We start from the raw sequence: 10,061 nt of genomic DNA, 5'->3' as shown, positions 1-10,061 counted from the left end.
TTTAAAGCCATTTCAAAGGCATTTTGCGCATACATGAAATGAACACATTTTTCTCCAAAACTATAACACATGCAAGCTTGTCCTGTTTGGTGGAGATGATATTTAATAAAATAAGTAGAAATCCACTAAAAGTTTTGTTTGGTTATCTTGCAATCCCGAGATAATCGTCTCCATGCTCCAAATCCATTTTAAAGCCATTTTTAAGGCATTTCGCGCATACATGAAATGAACACATTTTTCTCCAAAACTATAACAGATGCAAGCTTGTCCTGTTTGGTGGAGATGATATTTAATAAAATAAGTAGAAATCCACTAAAAGTTTTGTTTGGTTATCTTGCAATCCCGAGATAATCGTCTCCATGCTCCAAATCCATTTTAAAGCCATTTTTAAGGCATTTCGCGCATACATGAAATGAACACATTTTTCTCCAAAACTATAACAGATGCAAGCTTGTCCTGTTTGGTGGAGATATTTAATAAAATAAGTAGAAATCCACTAAAAGTTTTGTTTTGTTATCTTGCAATCCCGAGATAATCGTCTCCATGCTCCAAATCCATTTTAAAGCCATTTTTAAGGCATTTCGCGCATACATGAAATGAACACATTTTTCTCCAAAACTATAACAGATGCAAGCTTGTCCTGTTTGGTGGAGATGATATTTAATAAAATAAGTAGAAATCCACTAAAAGTTTTGTTTGGTTATCTTGCAATCCCGAGATAATCGTCTCCATGCTCCAAATCCATTTTAAAGCCATTTTTAAGGCATTTCGCGCATACATGAAATGAACACATTTTTCTCCAAAACTATAACAGATGCAAGCTTGTCCTGTTTGGTGGAGATGATATTTAATAAAATAAGTAGAAATCCACTAAAAGTTTTGTTTGGTTATCTTGCAATCCCGAGATAATCGTCTCCATGCTCCAAATCCATTTTAAAGCCATTTTTAAGGCATTTCGCGCATACATGAAATGAACACATTTTTCTCCAAAACTATAACAGATGCAAGCTTGTCCTGTTTGGTGGAGATGATATTTAATAAAATAAGTAGAAATCCACTAAAAGTTTTGTTTGGTTATCTTGCAATCCCGAGATAATCGTCTCCATGCTCCAAATCCATTTTAAAGCCATTTTTAAGGCATTTCGCGCATACATGAAATGAACACATTTTTCTCCAAAACTATAACAGATGCAAGCTTGTCCTGTTTGGTGGAGATGATATTTAATAAAATAAGTAGAAATCCACTAAAAGTTTTGTTTGGTTATCTTGCAATCCCGAGATAATCGTCTCCATGCTCCAAATCCATTTTAAAGCCATTTTTAAGGCATTTCGCGCATACATGAAATGAACACATTTTTCTCCAAAACTATAACAGATGCAAGCTTGTCCTGTTTGGTGGAGATGATATTTAATAAAATAAGTAGAAATCCACTAAAAGTTTTGTTTGGTTATCTTGCAATCCCGAGATAATCGTCTCCATGCTCCAAATCCATTTTAAAGCCATTTTTAAGGCATTTCGCGCATACATGAAATGAACACATTTTTCTCCAAAACTATAACAGATGCAAGCTTGTCCTGTTTGGTGGAGATGATATTTAATAAAATAAGTAGAAATCCACTAAAAGTTTTGTTTGGTTATCTTGCAATCCCGAGATAATCCTCTCCATGCTCCAAATCCATTTTAAAGCCATTTTTAAGGCATTTCGCGCATACATGAAATGAACACATTTTTCTCCAAAACTATAACAGATGCAAGCTTGTCCTGTTTGGTGGAGATAATATTTAATAAAATAAGTAGAAATCTACTAAAAGTTTCGTTTGTTTATATTGCCATCCTGAGATAATCGTCTCCATGCTCCAAATCCATTTTAAAGCCATTTCAAAGGCATTTTGCGCATACATGAAATGAACACATTTTTCTCCAAAACTATAACACATGCAAGCTTGTCCTGTTTGGTGGAGATGATATTTAATAAAATAAGTAGAAATCCACTAAAAGATTTGTTTGGTTATCTTGCAATCCCGAGATAATCGTCTCCATGCTCCAAATCCATTTTAAAGCCATTTTTAAGGCATTTCGCGCATACATGAAATGAACACATTTTTCTCCAAAACTATAACAGATGCAAGCTTGTCCTGTTTGGTGGAGATGATATTTAATAAAATAAGTAGAAATCCACTAAAAGTTTTGTTTGGTTATCTTGCAATCCCGAGATAATCGTCTCCATGCTCCAAATCCATTTTAAAGCCATTTTTAAGGCATTTCGCGCATACATGAAATGAACACATTTTTCTCCAAAACTATAACAGATGCAAGCTTGTCCTGTTTGGTGGAGATGATATTTAATAAAATAAGTAGAAATCCACTAAAAGTTTTGTTTGGTTATCTTGCAATCCCAAAATAATCGTCTCCATGCTCCAAATCCATTTTAAAGCCATTTTTAAGGCATTTCGCGCATACATGAAATGAACACATTTTTCTCCAAAACTATAACAGATGCAAGCTTGTCCTGTTTGGTGGAGATAATATTTAATAAAATAAGTAGAAATCTACTAAAAGTTTCGTTTGTTTATATTGCCATCCTGAGATAATCGTCTCCATGCTCCAAATCCATTTTAAAGCCATTTCAAAGGCATTTTGCGCATACATGAAATGAACACATTTTTCTCCAAAACTATAACACATGCAAGCTTGTCCTGTTTGGTGGAGATGATATTTAATAAAATAAGTAGAAATCCACTAAAAGTTTTGTTTGGTTATCTTGCAATCCCGAGATAATCGTCTCCATGCTCCAAATCCATTTTAAAGCCATTTTTAAGGCATTTCGCGCATACATGAAATGAACACATTTTTCTCCAAAACTATAACAGATGCAAGCTTGTCCTGTTTGGTGGAGATGATATTTAATAAAATAAGTAGAAATCCACTAAAAGTTTTGTTTGGTTATCTTGCAATCCCGAGATAATCGTCTCCATGCTCCAAATCCATTTTAAAGCCATTTTTAAGGCATTTCGCGCATACATGAAATGAACACATTTTTCTCCAAAACTATAACAGATGCAAGCTTGTCCTGTTTGGTGGAGATGATATTTAATAAAATAAGTAGAAATCCACTAAAAGTTTTGTTTGGTTATCTTGCAATCCCGAGATAATCGTCTCCATGCTCCAAATCCATTTTAAAGCCATTTTTAAGGCATTTCGCGCATACATGAAATGAACACATTTTTCTCCAAAACTATAACAGATGCAAGCTTGTCCTGTTTGGTGGAGATAATATTTAATAAAATAAGTAGAAATCTACTAAAAGTTTCGTTTGTTTATATTGCCATCCTGAGATAATCGTCTCCATGCTCCAAATCCATTTTAAAGCCATTTCAAAGGCATTTTGCGCATACATGAAATGAACACATTTTTCTCCAAAACTATAACACATGCAAGCTTGTCCTGTTTGGTGGAGATGATATTTAATAAAATAAGTAGAAATCCACTAAAAGTTTTGTTTGGTTATCTTGCAATCCCGAGATAATCGTCTCCATGCTCCAAATCCATTTTAAAGCCATTTTTAAGGCATTTCGCGCATACATGAAATGAACACATTTTTCTCCAAAACTATAACAGATGCAAGCTTGTCCTGTTTGGTGGAGATGATATTTAATAAAATAAGTAGAAATCCACTAAAAGTTTTGTTTGGTTATCTTGCAATCCCGAGATAATCGTCTCCATGCTCCAAATCCATTTTAAAGCCATTTTTAAGGCATTTCGCGCATACATGAAATGAACACATTTTTCTCCAAAACTATAACAGATGCAAGCTTGTCCTGTTTGGTGGAGATGATATTTAATAAAATAAGTAGAAATCCACTAAAAGTTTTGTTTTGTTATCTTGCAATCCCGAGATAATCGTCTCCATGCTCCAAATCCATTTTAAAGCCATTTTTAAGGCATTTCGCGCATACATGAAATGAACACATTTTTCTCCAAAACTATAACAGATGCAAGCTTGTCCTGTTTGGTGGAGATGATATTTAATAAAATAAGTAGAAATCCACTAAAAGTTTTGTTTGGTTATATTGCAATCCCGAGATAATCGTCTCCATGCTCCAAATCCATTTTAAAGCCATTTTTAAGGCATTTCGCGCATACATGAAATGAACACATTTTTCTCCAAAACTATAACAGATGCAAGCTTGTCCTGTTTGGTGGAGATGATATTTAATAAAATAAGTAGAAATCCACTAAAAGTTTTGTTTGGTTATCTTGCAATCCCGAGATAATCGTCTCCATGCTCCAAATCCATTTTAAAGCCATTTTTAAGGCATTTCGCGCATACATGAAATGAACACATTTTTCTCCAAAACTATAACAGATGCAAGCTTGTCCTGTTTGGTGGAGATGATATTTAATAAAATAAGTAGAAATCCACTAAAAGTTTTGTTTGGTTATCTTGCAATCCCGAGATAATCGTCTCCATGCTCCAAATCCATTTTAAAGCCATTTTTAAGGCATTTCGCGCATACATGAAATGAACACATTTTTCTCCAAAACTATAACAGATGCAAGCTTGTCCTGTTTGGTGGAGATGATATTTAATAAAATAAGTAGAAATCCACTAAAAGTTTTGTTTGGTTATCTTGCAATCCCGAGATAATCGTCTCCATGCTCCAAATCCATTTTAAAGCCATTTTTAAGGCATTTCGCGCATACATGAAATGAACACATTTTTCTCCAAAACTATAACAGATGCAAGCTTGTCCTGTTTGGTGGAGATGATATTTAATAAAATAAGTAGAAATCCACTAAAAGTTTTGTTTGGTTATCTTGCAATCCCGAGATAATCGTCTCCATGCTCCAAATCCATTTTAAAGCCATTTTTAAGGCATTTCGCGCATACATGAAATGAACACATTTTTCTCCAAAACTATAACAGATGCAAGCTTGTCCTGTTTGGTGGAGATAATATTTAATAAAATAAGTAGAAATCTACTAAAAGTTTCGTTTGTTTATATTGCCATCCTGAGATAATCGTCTCCATGCTCCAAATCCATTTTAAAGCCATTTCAAAGGCATTTTGCGCATACATGAAATGAACACATTTTTCTCCAAAACTATAACACATGCAAGCTTGTCCTGTTTGGTGGAGATGATATTTAATAAAATAAGTAGAAATCCACTAAAAGATTTGTTTGGTTATCTTGCAATCCCGAGATAATCGTCTCCATGCTCCAAATCCATTTTAAAGCCATTTTTAAGGCATTTCGCGCATACATGAAATGAACACATTTTTCTCCAAAACTATAACAGATGCAAGCTTGTCCTGTTTGGTGGAGATGATATTTAATAAAATAAGTAGAAATCCACTAAAAGTTTTGTTTGGTTATCTTGCAATCCCGAGATAATCGTCTCCATGCTCCAAATCCATTTTAAAGCCATTTTTAAGGCATTTCGCGCATACATGAAATGAACACATTTTTCTCCAAAACTATAACAGATGCAAGCTTGTCCTGTTTGGTGGAGATGATATTTAATAAAATAAGTAGAAATCCACTAAAAGTTTTGTTTGGTTATCTTGCAATCCCAAAATAATCGTCTCCATGCTCCAAATCCATTTTAAAGCCATTTTTAAGGCATTTCGCGCATACATGAAATGAACACATTTTTCTCCAAAACTATAACAGATGCAAGCTTGTCCTGTTTGGTGGAGATAATATTTAATAAAATAAGTAGAAATCTACTAAAAGTTTCGTTTGTTTATATTGCCATCCTGAGATAATCGTCTCCATGCTCCAAATCCATTTTAAAGCCATTTCAAAGGCATTTTGCGCATACATGAAATGAACACATTTTTCTCCAAAACTATAACACATGCAAGCTTGTCCTGTTTGGTGGAGATGATATTTAATAAAATAAGTAGAAATCCACTAAAAGTTTTGTTTGGTTATCTTGCAATCCCGAGATAATCGTCTCCATGCTCCAAATCCATTTTAAAGCCATTTTTAAGGCATTTCGCGCATACATGAAATGAACACATTTTTCTCCAAAACTATAACAGATGCAAGCTTGTCCTGTTTGGTGGAGATGATATTTAATAAAATAAGTAGAAATCCACTAAAAGTTTTGTTTGGTTATCTTGCAATCCCGAGATAATCGTCTCCATGCTCCAAATCCATTTTAAAGCCATTTTTAAGGCATTTCGCGCATACATGAAATGAACACATTTTTCTCCAAAACTATAACAGATGCAAGCTTGTCCTGTTTGGTGGAGATGATATTTAATAAAATAAGTAGAAATCCACTAAAAGTTTTGTTTTGTTATCTTGCAATCCCGAGATAATCGTCTCCATGCTCCAAATCCATTTTAAAGCCATTTTTAAGGCATTTCGCGCATACATGAAATGAACACATTTTTCTCCAAAACTATAACAGATGCAAGCTTGTCCTGTTTGGTGGAGATGATATTTAATAAAATAAGTAGAAATCCACTAAAAGTTTTGTTTGGTTATATTGCAATCCCGAGATAATCGTCTCCATGCTCCAAATCCATTTTAAAGCCATTTTTAAGGCATTTCGCGCATACATGAAATGAACACATTTTTCTCCAAAACTATAACAGATGCAAGCTTGTCCTGTTTGGTGGAGATGATATTTAATAAAGTAAGTAGAAATCCACTAAAAGTTTTGTTTGGTTATCTTGCAATCCCGAGATAATCGTCTCCATGCTCCAAATCCATTTTAAAGCCATTTTTAAGGCATTTCGCGCATACATGAAATGAACACATTTTTCTCCAAAACTATAACAGATGCAAGCTTGTCCTGTTTGGTGGAGATGATATTTAATAAAATAAGTAGAAATCCACTAAAAGTTTTGTTTGGTTATCTTGCAATCCCGAGATAATCGTCTCCATGCTCCAAATCCATTTTAAAGCCATTTTTAAGGCATTTCGCGCATACATGAAATGAACACATTTTTCTCCAAAACTATAACAGATGCAAGCTTGTCCTGTTTGGTGGAGATGATATTTAATAAAATAAGTAGAAATCCACTAAAAATTTTGTTTGGTTATCTTGCAATCCCGAGATAATCGTCTCCATGCTCCAAATCCATTTTAAAGCCATTTTTAAGGCATTTCGCGCATACATGAAATGAACACATTTTTCTCCAAAACTATAACACATGCAAGCTTGTCCTGTTTGGTGGAGATGATATTTAATAAAATAAGTAGAAATCCACTAAAAGTTTTGTTTGGTTATCTTGCAATCCCGAGATAATCGTCTCCATGCTCCAAATCCATTTTAAAGCCATTTTTAAGGCATTTCGCGCATACATGAAATGAACACATTTTTCTCCAAAACTATAACAGATGCAAGCTTGTCCTGTTTGGTGGAGATGATATTTAATAAAATAAGTAGAAATCCACTAAAAGTTTTGTTTGGTTATCTTGCAATCCCGAGATAATCGTCTCCATGCTCCAAATCCATTTTAAAGCCATTTTTAAGGCATTTCGCGCATACATGAAATGAACACATTTTTCTCCAAAACTATAACAGATGCAAGCTTGTCCTGTTTGGTGGAGATGATATTTAATAAAATAAGTAGAAATCCACTAAAAGTTTTGTTTTGTTATCTTGCAATCCCGAGATAATCGTCTCCATGCTCCAAATCCATTTTAAAGCCATTTTTAAGGCATTTCGCGCATACATGAAATGAACACATTTTTCTCCAAAACTATAACAGATGCAAGCTTGTCCTGTTTGGTGGAGATGATATTTAATAAAATAAGTAGAAATCCACTAAAAGTTTTGTTTGGTTATATTGCAATCCCGAGATAATCGTCTCCATGCTCCAAATCCATTTTAAAGCCATTTTTAAGGCATTTCGCGCATACATGAAATGAACACATTTTTCTCCAAAACTATAACAGATGCAAGCTTGTCCTGTTTGGTGGAGATGATATTTAATAAAGTAAGTAGAAATCCACTAAAAGTTTTGTTTGGTTATCTTGCAATCCCGAGATAATCGTCTCCATGCTCCAAATCCATTTTAAAGCCATTTTTAAGGCATTTCGCGCATACATGAAATGAACACATTTTTCTCCAAAACTATAACAGATGCAAGCTTGTCCTGTTTGGTGGAGATGATATTTAATAAAATAAGTAGAAATCCACTAAAAGTTTTGTTTGGTTATCTTGCAATCCCGAGATAATCGTCTCCATGCTCCAAATCCATTTTAAAGCCATTTTTAAGGCATTTCGCGCATACATGAAATGAACACATTTTTCTCCAAAACTATAACAGATGCAAGCTTGTCCTGTTTGGTGGAGATGATATTTAATAAAATAAGTAGAAATCCACTAAAAATTTTGTTTGGTTATCTTGCAATCCCGAGATAATCGTCTCCATGCTCCAAATCCATTTTAAAGCCATTTTTAAGGCATTTCGCGCATACATGAAATGAACACATTTTTCTCCAAAACTATAACAGATGCAAGCTTGTCCTGTTTGGTGGAGATGATATTTAATAAAATAAGTAGAAATCCACTAAAAGTTTTGTTTGGTTATCTTGCAATCCCGTGATAATCGTCTCCATGCTCCAAATCCATTTTAAAGCCATTTTTAAGGCATTTCGCGCATACATGAAATGAACACATTTTTCTCCAAAACTATAACAGATGCAAGCTTGTCCTGTTTGGTGGAGATAATATTTAATAAAATAAGTAGAAATCTACTAAAAGTTTCGTTTGTTCATATTGCCATCCTGAGATAATCGTCTCCATGCTCCAAATCCATTTTAAAGCCATTTCAAAGGCATTTTGCGCATACATGAAATGAACACATTTTTCTCCAAAACTATAACACATGCAAGCTTGTCCTGTTTGGTGGAGATGATATTTAATAAAATAAGTAGAAATCCACTAAAAGTTTTGTTTGGTTATCTTGCAATCCCGAGATAATCGTCTCCATGCTCCAAATCCATTTTAAAGCCATTTTTAAGGCATTTCGCGCATACATGAAATGAACACATTTTTCTCCAAAACTATAACAGATGCAAGCTTGTCCTGTTTGGTGGAGATGATATTTAATAAAATAAGTAGAAATCCACTAAAAGTTTTGTTTGGTTATCTTGCAATCCCGAGATAATCGTCTCCATGCTCCAAATCCATTTTAAAGCCATTTTTAAGGCATTTCGCGCATACATGAAATGAACACATTTTTCTCCAAAACTATAACAGATGCAAGCTTGTCCTGTTTGGTGGAGATAATATTTAATAAAATAAGTAGAAATCTACTAAAAGTTTCGTTTGTTTATATTGCCATCCTGAGATAATCGTCTCCATGCTCCAAATCCATTTTAAAGCCATTTCAAAGGCATTTTGCGCATACATGAAATGAACACATTTTTCTCCAAAACTATAACACATGCAAGCTTGTCCTGTTTGGTGGAGATGATATTTAATAAAATAAGTAGAAATCCACTAAAAGTTTTGTTTGGTTATCTTGCAATCCCGAGATAATCGTCTCCATGCTCCAAATCCATTTTAAAGCCATTTTTAAGGCATTTCGCGCATACATGAAATGAACACATTTTTCTCCAAAACTATAACAGATGCAAGCTTGTCCTGTTTGGTGGAGATGATATTTAATAAAATAAGTAGAAATCCACTAAAAGTTTTGTTTGGTTATCTTGCAATCCCGAGATAATCGTCTCCATGCTCCAAATCCATTTTAAAGCCATTTTTAAGGCATTTCGCGCATACATGAAATGAACACATTTTTCTCCAAAACTATAACAGATGCAAGCTTGTCCTGTTTGGTGGAGATAATATTTAATAAAATAAGTAGAAATCTACTAAAAGTTTCGTTTGTTTATATTGCCATCCTGAGATAATCGTCTCCATGCTCCAAATCCATTTTAAAGCCATTTCAAAGGCATTTTGCGCATACATGAAATGAACACATTTTTCTCCAAAACTATAACACATGCAATCTTGTCCTGTTTGGTGGAGATGATATTTAATAAAATAAGTAGAAATCCACTAAAAGTTTTGCTTGGTTATCTTGCAA

Source organism: Anomaloglossus baeobatrachus, unplaced genomic scaffold (assembly GCF_048569485.1).
Source record: "Anomaloglossus baeobatrachus isolate aAnoBae1 unplaced genomic scaffold, aAnoBae1.hap1 Scaffold_231, whole genome shotgun sequence".
NCBI classification, from domain to species: Eukaryota; Metazoa; Chordata; class Amphibia; order Anura; family Aromobatidae; genus Anomaloglossus; species Anomaloglossus baeobatrachus.
This window is presented reverse-complemented; position numbering follows the sequence as displayed.